This window comes from Anabrus simplex, chromosome 8 (assembly GCF_040414725.1).
Source record: "Anabrus simplex isolate iqAnaSimp1 chromosome 8, ASM4041472v1, whole genome shotgun sequence".
Lineage (NCBI taxonomy): Eukaryota > Metazoa > Arthropoda > Insecta > Orthoptera > Tettigoniidae > Anabrus > Anabrus simplex.
Genome location: NC_090272.1, coordinates 218,419,289 through 218,431,397, shown reverse-complemented (window position 1 = coordinate 218,431,397; position 12,109 = coordinate 218,419,289). Strand labels below are relative to the sequence as shown.

General features: G+C 44.7%; 1 non-coding gene across 1 annotated transcript; it reads right to left on the bottom strand.

Moving 5' to 3' along the window:
• Positions 1-5,656: 5,656 nt before the first annotated feature.
• Positions 5,657-5,738, bottom strand: TRNAS-AGA (transfer RNA serine (anticodon AGA)). Its single transcript has one exon. It is a non-coding gene; the product is annotated as a tRNA-Ser (tRNA).
• Positions 5,739-12,109: the final 6,371 nt, after the last annotated feature.

Sequence of the window (12,109 nt, the reverse complement as noted above, 5' to 3'; positions counted from 1 at the left end):
CAGTACGCTGACCGTTCAGCCAACGAGTCGGACATTACAAGCAGATTTTTTTGCTATTTGCTTTACGTCGCACCGACACAGATAGGTCTTATGGCGACGATGGGATAGGAAAGGCCTAGGAATTGGAAGGAAGCGGCCGTGGCCTTAATTAAGGTACAGCCCCGGCATTTGCCTGGTGTGAAAATGGGAAACCACGGAAAACCATCTTCAGGGCTGCCGACAGTGGGGCTCGAACCCACGATCTCCCGATTACTGGATACTGGCCGCACTTAAGCGACTGCAGCTATCGAGCTCGGTACAAGCAGATTAGAGCAGTTGAAGGATGTAGTAGTTACGTAGAAATGAAAAGGTTAGCAGAGGGTAGGGTGGCATGGAGAGCTGCATCAAACCGGTCTATGGACTATAATAATAATAATAATAATAATAATAATAATAATAATAATGGCGTGTGGCCTCCGGAGAGACCTGGTGAATGTCTTTTGATTTGACACCCGTAGGCGACCTGCGCGTCGTGATGAGGATTACATGATGATGAAAAGGGCACATACACACAGTCCGCGCACCAGTGGAATCAACCCATTATGGTCAAAATTCTCGACCCTGCCGGGAAACGAACCCGGGACCCCTGTGACCAAAGGCCAGCACGCTAACCATTTAGCCATGGAGCCAGACAGTCTATGGACTCTGAAGGAGTAGAAAAGACAGGCATCTACAATTCGCATTGTTGACACTTAGTAGTTCGGGTGCCTTGCTCTATTTTCGACAGCCTCCTCAACCAGGAATGAACCTGGTGCTCATTTATGTTGTTTGATGCTTGAACATTATACCATGTGCCTCTCCAGAAGTGTATTCTACATTTCTAAATATCTAGACTTCGAATCGAACCAGTGCCTTTCAGGATAAACCAACAGCGTTTTTACCACCTCGACTCGGTTATGAAATTCATAAATGTAGATCAAATATTCATTCAACCATTAATTATCGTAGATTTAATTTCGCGTCGCTACTGGACCCCTCGTACGCACATCCTCCGATGAGGGTGGGAGGCATATGCAATATATTGGAAACTGAGTGTCGTATCTGGGTAGGAAAAATGTGGAAACAGCACAAGCATCCAGTTCATGAGCCAAGAGAGTTTTCTGTTTACAATTAAAATCCCAAGACCTAGCCTCGATTCGAACTTTGCTCTTCGAGATCTGAAGGACAAAACGCTAACCACTCAGCCACTGAGTCGGACAGAAATAACGTCATAATGGGAGGGAATAAATCGGAACGCACCTGTTTCCAGATACATTTCCATTCGGAGGACATCAAGGTGCCCTGACAAGAGGAGGGGTACGCGTGTTGACCAACTTACGGTAGCCAGTTCCACAGTTCGTGGCAATACAATCAAAAGGTGCGCTGCATTAGTTATTACGTGTTTTCAACGTGTTAATGGCGGTTACATGAACATCCCATTGTGTGAGGCTGGTCTGAGAATGCGCTTCGGCTTCAAACACTCGATAAATACCCAATCGAACGGCCATCCAGTACAGCAGAGAAGAAAAGAATTCAACCGTCTCCCGAGGAAGGAAACGTGAGAGTTAGCTCTCCAAGAGAAGATTTTCTAAATGTTCGACATTAACAGTCTTACTTTTAAGTGAAGGAAACATTGAATATACGAAAATAATTTGATCGTACTTAACACAACATGTTTAATACTTTGATATTTCACACATTGTTGTCTTTTGATAGATCCAGTGACTTACGTAGACTTCCTCAACAACGGGTACATGGAAAAGAAATATTTGAAGATGCTTTTAGTGTTTGGGTAGAACGAGTATATTGGCTGAGAGTTTTTAACTTAGCAAAAGCAAAGCAAAGTCACCTCCGTACAGGCCATGAAGGCCCTTGGAGGAGTAGAAGGTAAAGGCGTCTACCATTGTTAACCTCGGCACGTGATATTGTAGAGTGGTTAGCTCTGCGCCCGGCTGCGTTTGCCCCCAGGAATTAACCTGGTACTCATTTCTGGTGTAGGTTGAGTGAACCTCAGGGCCATAAGCACCTCCGGAAGTGGAAATCTAATTTCTAAAATTTTGCGACTTCCTGACGGGGATTCGAACCCACGTCCTTCCGGGCGAACCGAGCATGCCTTTACCGCCTCGGCCAGGCAGCCCCTGTTATTAACTTAGATTATGTTTAATGTGGAAATTGACAGTTTTTAAAAAATATTTATTTATTTATTTATTTATTTATTTATTTATTTATTTATTTATTTATTTATTTATTTATTTATTTGAAACGTAGTTTTCATGAAATAGCGCTTCGAAGGAAGGCGAAATTTGCGTTAAATATGTGACGTCACACGCATACTCTGTTATAAGATGGCGCTGTGTTGACTCACGCTCTCAGCTGGAGGTTAGCTGTCGTTGTGAATACATCGTGATTACTTGTATAGAATAACAAGTTTAATAATGGAAAAGTAAGATTTGATCCGCCTCTGTGGTGTAGTGGTTACTGTGATTAGCTGCGACCCCCGGAGGCATGGGTTCGATTCCCGGCTCTGCCACGAAATTTGAAAAGTGGTAGAGGGCTGGAACGGAGTCCACTGAGCCTCGGGAGGTCAAATGAGTAGAGATGGGTTCGATTCCCATCTCAGCCATCCTGGAAGTGGTTTTCCGTGGTTTCCCACTTCTCCACCAGGCAAATGCCGGGATGGTACGTAACTTAAGACCACAGCCGCTTCCTTCCATCTTCCTTGTCTATCCCATCCCCCACCAAGGCTCCTGTTCAGCATAGCAGGTGAGGCCGCCTGGGCGAGGTACTGGTCCTCCTCACCAGTTGTATCCCCGACTCAATCTCTCACGCTCCAGGACACTGGCCTTGAGGCGGTAGAGGTGGGATCCCTCCCTGAGTCCGAGGGAAAATCAACCCTGGAGGGTAAACTGATTAAGAAAGAAAGAATGATTTGATTAGGATTCGGAAATAAAAGTGCAAAGAAAGAGTTGAAAATCTCTTTTATTTCTAATAAGTAAGTCTATGAAACTCTCACCAACCTGCATCCCTTACAATAGTAACAGCCTACCGCCATTATTTTCAACTTTCTCGTGGCAAAGACCATGAAAATGTAGCTGCCAAGTAATGACATTCAGAGTACTAATGCGTCTGGATCCTTTGAAAGATGTTTCCCTTAGGATGAGTCATGCTGCAATTTAACCTTCTATTTCGGATGTGGTGGTGATTATTGTTTTAAAAAGTAACACAACTGGGCAACCATCCAAGAGTTTTGTCTGTACATTGCTCAGAATTTAAAAACAATGGTATTTCTGTATCGGTCGTGACCACAGTAACAAGGAAATACACTTTTTACTTTTCCATAATATCTGTCTGTCTGTCTGTCTGTCTGTCTGTCTGTCTGTCTGTCTGTCTGTCTGTCTGTCTGTCTGTCTGTCTGTCTGTCTGTCAGTCTTCGAGAAAACGGCTGAAGTTAATTTAATAAAAATCGGTATGTAAAGTTGGGAATGAACCACTACAATTTAGGCTACAAATCATCTTATTCACACTGAGCGAAATGGAGTATAGTGGAAGGCCTAAAATTTAATTCTCAATATTTATGTTATTAATGATCCTGTCGATAAATACTACATAACTGAAGTTATACAGAATTAAATTTCGGATAATATATGTCTTATACATTTTTTACCGTATCGGCTATGATAACAGAGATATTCATGAATTTGTATTTTTTGTTGCAAAGTCCATATCAACGCTGAGCGACGAGAAAATGGGTAAACAGAATTGAATTGAATTGAATTAAAATCGATATACAGGTAAATAATTGTGTTTACCGTGTTTGAAATGGTAGTTTAGTGAAATACGCCTAAAATTTAATTCATAGGTGTTTGCTGTTGGTCCTATTGTAAAGCATTACGTAACAGAAATTATAGAGAATGCAATTTCCGAATATTTATGTTTTATACAGTTTTACCGTATCGACTGTGATAAGAGCGGTATTTGACAGTCGGAAGAAAACTGAATGTGAAGGCCTACAATATCCAAAGCTCATAAAATTGATCAACAATAACAATACGTTGACCATTGTTTGTTGTGATGTTCTTTGTCTCTTATGCTGCCACTCATCTCCTATATATGGGATTACTGCTGCGCATCGAGAATAACAGCCTGCCTGAATACTGGAGGGAAACAGGAGGGGAGTTACATAACGTCCTTCTCTGGCATACCATTCCTCTGGTTCATACATTTTCTGATACTGTTGGTACGTAACATAGTATATCATAGTATTCCAGCTATTCGATCGCTACTCAGTGTTCACAGTTAACGTAATAATGGCAGAGGTTCACTTATGTCCTGGTCTTGAATTACCATTTCGATCTATTCCAAATTATAGCACCATAATTAACTAAATAACTCAAAATTCAATCCTGAAATGAGCCCTTTCTTAAGAAAGGCTTCTTCCTCTTCACTTTTATGAAATGTGCATTCATTGTATTCCAAATTAGCAGCCAAAAGGGGGTTTCTCCTTTTTGACAACATATGTCTCCGAAAACGACAAAGGCAGTCAGTAGAAAGTACAACAAATAAGAGTATTGCACTGAGGTTATACATAAATATTATAGATCTCTCCGTGTGGTTATGAGGGTATTTAGGGGTTGCAGTAAGGATATAGTCCGCCTCTGTCATGCAGTGTTTAGTGTGATTAGCTGACAACCCCGAAGGCTCGGGTTCGATTCCAGGTTCTGTCACGAAATTTGAAAAGTTATACGAGGACTGGAACGGGATCCACTCAGCCTCGTGAGGTCAAATGAGTTGAGGAGGGTTTCAATTCCCTCCTCAACCATCCTCGAAGTGGTTTTCTGCGGTTTCCCACTTCTCCAACAGCCCAATGCTTGGATGGTACCTTACTCAAAACCACGACCGCTTCGTTCCCTCTTCCTTGTCTATCCCTTCCAATCTTCCCATCCCCCACAAGGCCCCTGTTCAGCATAGCAAGTTAGGCCGCCTGGGGAGGTACTGGTCGTCCACCCCAGTTGTATTCACGAACAAATATCTCACGCTTCAGACAAGTGCCTTTGAGGCCCTCGCTGAGTCCGGGGAAGAAACCAACCCTGGACGGTAAACTGACTGAGAAAGAAAGAAAGGAAGGATATAAAGAGCGTATAAGTACCTTGTAAGACGCCAGTTACAGTGTGCCTCGATTCTATGGGACCCTCACCAGGATTACTTGATTCCAGAACTGTATATGATCCACAGAAAAGCAGCACGATTTGTTCTAGGTGATTTCAGACAAAACAAATATGTTAGGAACTTGTCACCCGCGCTGCAGCAAAATTTACGCGGAATATTTTTTCACTGTCCCGATAGATTCGTGCTTGAAACATCTACAGCTTACGGAAATACACTGTTCAACGCTTAGGCTATGAAACACTTTAAACCCCTCAATTAATGCTATATAACAAGCAGTCACAACAGAAGTTTAACGCAGACTATTTGGGATTATGACTCACTGTGCAAGCTGTAAGGGACAGCCAGCCATTGCATCAACCACTCGCGCAGACAAAACATAAATTATTTTCTGAAAAAGGTTGTCCAAAACCGCACAAGTAGTGTGATAAGTAGAGCTACTGTTTGTCAAGAGATTTGCACCGGAAAAATTATGCGCAGTCGGTAGGACTCGAACCTACGCTCCCAGAGGGAATCTGATTTCTAGTCAGACGCCTTAACCACTCGGCCACGACTGCTTCCGGAGCTCTGTGCGCTGTAATCCACAAGATTATTATATATCTGTTAAGCCCATATACAGGTTATGCTTTGTCTTGGCCTTCCTCAACAGACCGATACTGATATATCGTCGCACGTTAGTGGTGGGCCTGGAATCGAGAGAATTAGGGGTTTCCAATTAGTTTATTCCCTCACTAGTACGTAAGGCCGCCTCTGGGTTACGCCGCGCATTCCTATCTACGAAATATCCCTGTAAAATTTGTCACAAATGGAACATAATAATTGCTTTTACACAGATGAAGTCTAAAATCTGCGGTAAATTAAGAAATATTTTATTTTTTGAAGAATATTATGTACACCCACTTTACTACTTTACAAGTACTTTTGGTGCTACGAGCACCGTAACACAAGTATGTCTTTTGTTTGTCTTTCACTTTCAACAGTTTCGTGTGTGATGTCCGTGTTCACTGAACTTCTTCGCTTTTGTTTCAGTGCTTCAGCTGTCAATTCACGGTAGTGCTATCATCCTATTTTCCTTCAAACAAAAATTTTTAGTCCGCCTCTGTGGTGTAGTGGTTAGCGTGATTAGCTGCCACTCCCGGAGGTCCGGGTTCGATTCCCGGCTCTGCCACGAACTGTGAAAAGTGGTACGAGGGCTGGAACGGGGTCCACTCAGCCTCGGGAGGTCAACTGAGTAGAGGTGGGTTCGATTCCCACCTCAGCCATCCTGGAAGTGGTTTTCCGTGGTTTCCCACTTCTCCTCCAGGCGAATGCCGGGATGGTACCTAACTTAAGGCCACGGCCGCTTCCTTCCCTCTTCCTTGCCTATCCCTTCCAATCTTCCCATCCCTCCACAAGGCCCCTGTTCAGCATAGCAGGTGAGGCCGCCTGGGCGAGGTACTGGTCATACTCTCCAGTTGTATCCCCCGACCAAGAGTCTGAAGCTCCAGGACACTGCCCCTGAGGCGGTAGAGGTGGGACCCCTCGCTAAGTCCGAGGGAAAAACCGAACCTGGAGGGTAAACAGATGATGATGATGATGATGATGACAAAAAAATTTTAAAAAATATTTATTGGTCCGGGGATCATGCTATTATTTTTTTCAACAAAAATCATTTTTGTAACGTGGTCATTTGGCTCATTTATTGGTCCGGGGATCGTGCTATTATTTTTTTCAACAAAAATCATTTTTGTAACATGGTCATTTGGCTCATTGAAGAACGAAATAACATCGTGAATGCTGTTGACCTCCATTCTGCTGTTTGAACTGGCCGCGCAAGTCATATGGACAAAGATAATGATAATCCACATACACAGCACTTCCATTCCTCGGTGCTAGCCCTGGACCTCAAGAAATTAAGAAAAGACGGCACCAGCAGCGGAATACGACATAAAGGATTCCTGTCTACAGGCCATAAGTATGTATTCACATTTCTCTAATAACGACGGTATTTCTTAATTCACCGCAGATTTTTCACTTCATTTAAGTAAAAGGAATTATTATGTTCCATTTGTGACAAATTTTACAGCGATATTTCGTAGACAGGAATGCGCGACGTAACCCCGCCTCTATGGTGTTCGGTTCGATTCCCGGCTCTCCCACCAAATTTGAAAAGTGGTACGAGGGCTTGAACGGGGTCCACTAAGTCTCGGGAGGTCAACCGAGTAGAGTGGTTATCGATTCCGTCCTCAGCCATCCTGGAAGTGGTTTTCAGTGGTTTCCCACTTCTCCTTCAGGCAAATGCCGGGATGGTACCTAACTTAAGGCCACGGCCGCATCCTTCCCTCTTCCTTGTCTATCCCTTCCAATCTTCCCATCCGCCCGCAAGGCCCCTGTTCAACATAGCAGGTGAGGCCACCTGGGCGAGGTACTGGTCATCCTCCCAAGTTGTATCCCCGACCAAGAGTCTGAAACTCCAGGACACTGCCTTTGAGGCGGTAGAGGTGGAATCCCTCGCTGAGTCCGAGGGGAAAGCCAACCCTGGAGGGTAAGCAGTTTAAGAATAAGAAACAGAAGAATGCAGAAAATACTACATTAGGACAGGAAATAGATGAATCGTGATACTTGTGGAATAAGTAACGATGGCAGATGTTATGAGGACATAAAATCCAAACTAACGCAAGCAAGGAAAATATTTTTGTTTTAAAGAAATTTGCTCACTTCCAACGTGATATAGGAAGTAGAAAGAAGTTTTTGAATATTTTTCGTCTGCAGCGTGGCATTGTATGGAAGCGAAATATCGACAAGGAGAATACAAGCTTTTTAAATAATAGTGTGTTAGATAAATTCTGAAGGTGAGGTGGGTAGACAGAATCATGAATCAAGAGATTCTCTTCTTCTTAATCTGTTTATCCTCCAGGGTTGGCTTTTCCCTCGGACTCAGCGAGGGATTCCACCTCTACCGCCTCAAGGGCAGTGTCCTGGAGCTTCAGATTCTGGGTTGGGGGATACAACTGGGGAGGATGACCAGCATCTCGTCCAGGGGGGCTCACTTGCTATGCTGAGCAGTGGCCTTTCCGGAGGATGGGAAGATTGGAACGATAGACAAGGAAGAGGGAAGGAAGCGGCTGTGGCCTTAAGCTAGGTACCATCCCGGCATTTGCCTGGAGAAGAAGTGGGAAACCACGGAAAACCACTTCCAGGATGGCTGAGGTGGGAATCGAACCCACCTCTACTCAGTTGACCTCCCGAGGCTGAGTGGACCCCGGTCCAGCCCTCGTACCTCTCTTCAAATTTCGTGGCAAAGCCGGGAATCGAACCCGGGCCTCCGGGGGTGGCAGCTAAACACACTAACCACTACACCACAGAGGCGGACTGAATCAAGAGATACTGAATAGAACTGAAGAGCTAGAAAACGATTTGGTAAAATTTGACGAGAAGAAGGTAGAACACATCTTAAGACCTGTTCAACTGGTTTTTGAGGTAAGTGTAGGCGGTAAGAGCAGTAGAGGCAGATTAAAGTATAAATATTAGAAATAGATTAGAGTAGGTGGTTAAGTGGTTAGTGAGAATAGCTCCCACCCCTAGAGACCCGGTTTCTACTTTCATCTCAGTCATCCTCAACGTGGTTTCCGTGGTTTCCCACTTCTCCAGGCAAACGCCGCTATCGTACCTTACTTAAGGCCACGGCCTGTTTCTTCCCCTTTCCTTGTCTACCACATCCGATCTTCCTCTCGCCCCGCAAGGCCCCTGTTTTACATCGTAGGGAAGGCCGCGTGGGCGCGGTAATGGTCCTCCTCCTCAGTTGTATCCCCAGACCCAAAGTTTCACACTCCACGACTCTGCTCTTGAGGCGGTAGAGGTGCGATTCCTCGCTTAGTCCGAGGGGAAAACCAACCCCGGAGGGTAAACGAGTTAAGAAAGGAAGAGAGAAAGAATGAAAGATTAGAGTCCGCTTCTATGCTGTAGTGGGTAGTGTGATTAGCTGCCACCCTGGGAGGCCCGGGATCGATTCCCGGCCTGCCATGAAATTTGAAATGTGGTACGAGGGCTGGAAAGGAGTCCACTCAGCCTCGGGAGGTCAACTGAGTAGAGGTGGCTTCGATTCCCACCTCAGCCATCCTGGAAGTGGTTTTCCGTGGTTTCCCACTTCACCTCCAGGCAAATGCCGAGATGGTACCTCACTTAAGGCTACGGCCGCTTCCTTTCCTCTTCCTTGTCTATCGTTCCAATCTTCCCATCCCTCGGCAAGGCCCCTGTTCAGCATAGCAGGTGAGGCCGCCTGGGCGATGTACTCCTCATCGTCCCCAGTTGTATACCCCGACACAGAGTCTGAAGCTCCAGGACACTGCCCTTGAGGCGGTAGAGGTGGGATCCCTCGCTGAGTCCGAGAGAAAAATCGACCCTGGAAGGTAAACAGCTAAAGAAGAAGAAGAAGAAGAAGAAGAAGAAAGATTAGAGTAGATGTACGATGAGGTAGTAACGTAGAAAGAAAAGGTTATCACAGGATATGTTTATATGGAGGTCAAACTAGTCTATGGACTGATGACCCGAACGACAAGATATGGTAAGACATTCGCGGAACGTGAAGGTAATTCCGTCGTCATAATCCCAAAAGAATATCATGTCTATTTCATGTGTAAGAAGGAAGGATGAACGCCATGCAATAGCATTTATCCTGAGGGCGTGAAAATCAACTGATTGAGGATTGTTCCGCACAATGGCGTGTGGTCAGCCACTACTGACCTCACACAGGAGGAGGGTGCGGGTATCTTTTCAACATTTATAGCTTTCAATTAGAGACATTGAGAAGAAGTTGTTGCGAGTGGCACGGAGAGCAAAGCTGTAGGCTTGTCCAAACTCATTAATTGTGCAGGACCACCCCTGATGCGTGGCCAATGGCGAGACAAAGAATGTGTCTTAATTATGAGCAGTAATTAAATCCAAATGTATGTGGCTCATTGTTATTAAGACATCACAGACACAGGCAGAGTAACTTACAATGAGAAATGGAGCTCGCCGCAGTCGTCATAGCTGTTATGTTTGAATGTTCTCATTTTCCGCTGCATTACTGTCACAAGATGTGGAAGATAACTCACCCATCAGATTAATACAAGACTGCTTAATACCGTATTTTATCGCGTAATTCCCCCCTTTCTTTTCTCGAATTTTTTTTCTTGAAAACACTAGGGCCGCCTCTGTGGTGTAGTGGTTAGCGTGATTAGCTGCCACCCCCGGAGGTCCGGGTTCGATTCCCGGCTCTGCCACGAAATTTGAAAAGTGGTACGAGGGCTGGAACGGGGTCCACTCAGTCTCGGGAGGTCAACTGAGTAGAGGCGGGTTCGATTCCCACCTCAGCCATCCTGGAAGTGGTTTTCCGTGGTTTCCCACTTCTCCTCCAGGCAAATGCCGGGATGGTACCTATCTTAAGGCCACGGCCGCTTCCTTCCCTCATCCTTGCCTATCCCTTCCAATCTTCCCATCCCCCTACTAGGCCCCTGTTCACTATAGCAGGTGAGGCCGCCTGGGCGAGGTACTGGTCATACTCCCCAGTTGTATCCCCCGACCAATAGTCTGAAGCTCCAGGACACTGCCCTTGAGGCGGTAGAGGTAGGATCCCTCGCTCAGTCCGAGGGAAAAGCCGAACCTGGAGGGTAACCAGATGATGATGATGATGATGATGAAAACACTAGGAAGGGAATTATGCGAGTGGTGCTTCTAGGCATTCAGAAAGGAGGGGAAACGGTGTATTAGGTAAAAGTTATATTTACAGTAATACCGGTATGTGAAAAAAGTGGTACCTACCGGTATTTATTTGCAATTAACACAAAATACCACAGTTTCATTAGGCTACAATGAAGAGCAGCAATGCATTGTTTCATTGTTTCTTTTCTCTCACTATTCTGCGGCCTCACTTTCGGCACTATCATCACTACTTTCAGGCTCAAATAACATATCATCTTCTTCATTTTCACTATTCCACAACATGTAAACCTCGGAACCGTCAATGGCACAAGAAATTCCGGTTTTTGAAACTCTTCTTAACAATACACTAATTTTCTCCCACGCCCGGATTATCCACTAGCACATCGTCGGTATTGATGACTTCATTGTCTTGCCTCCTGGAGTCAGCTGATGAGATCCCGTCGCCATCCATTCTGAATACAGGCGTCGAAGATGTTCTTCGAAAGTTTTGTTGACGCTGACATCTAAAGGTAACGACTTGTAACAACTCACCTAGAAACACGTCTGCAACTTCACTGTTCAAATTTACGGTATGTTGTGACAATGGAAACATTTTTATGTCAAGTACCGCTGTGTTCATTGTTGTCCATTATCAAGTCATTTGAAGGCCACTCCAGTCAGAACAAACCAGGAGAGGGAATTATGCGCGATATTGATAAAATCATTTTTAATGATGAAAAATCCAAGGGGAGGGAAATATGTGAGGGGGGAGCTTATGCGATAAAATACGGTAATATTTGTCAATTATACCAATATTTTATTATTTCTATCTTTAGTTCCCGTCACTTTTTTCACACCAAGGTAGAGTCGTGGGTACACACTGGCTGATTTTTACGGTCAGATGCCCTTCCTGACACCAACCTACGTGGACGGATTTGTTCACTGTTGTGTGTTCATCTGGTGGCTTTCCCTGTGAAGTATCAGTATATTAGCATGAATACAATTTTAAAAGTAGAAGACTATTGCGTACTGACCACGATCTCCTCCAAACGTGAACAAGAGATTTACTCAGCTATCCTCCTTGCCTGGGTATGAAAATGGGAGACTACGTTAAATCGCGTTCAGGGCTGTCGACAGTGGAGTTCTAACCCACTATGTCCGGAATGGAAGCTGACCCAAACCGCGCAGTCACTTTCTCGATCAATTATCTTCATCTTATTCCACTTATTTCTGGGACCACTAAAGCAACCCTGACTTAATTTTGAAT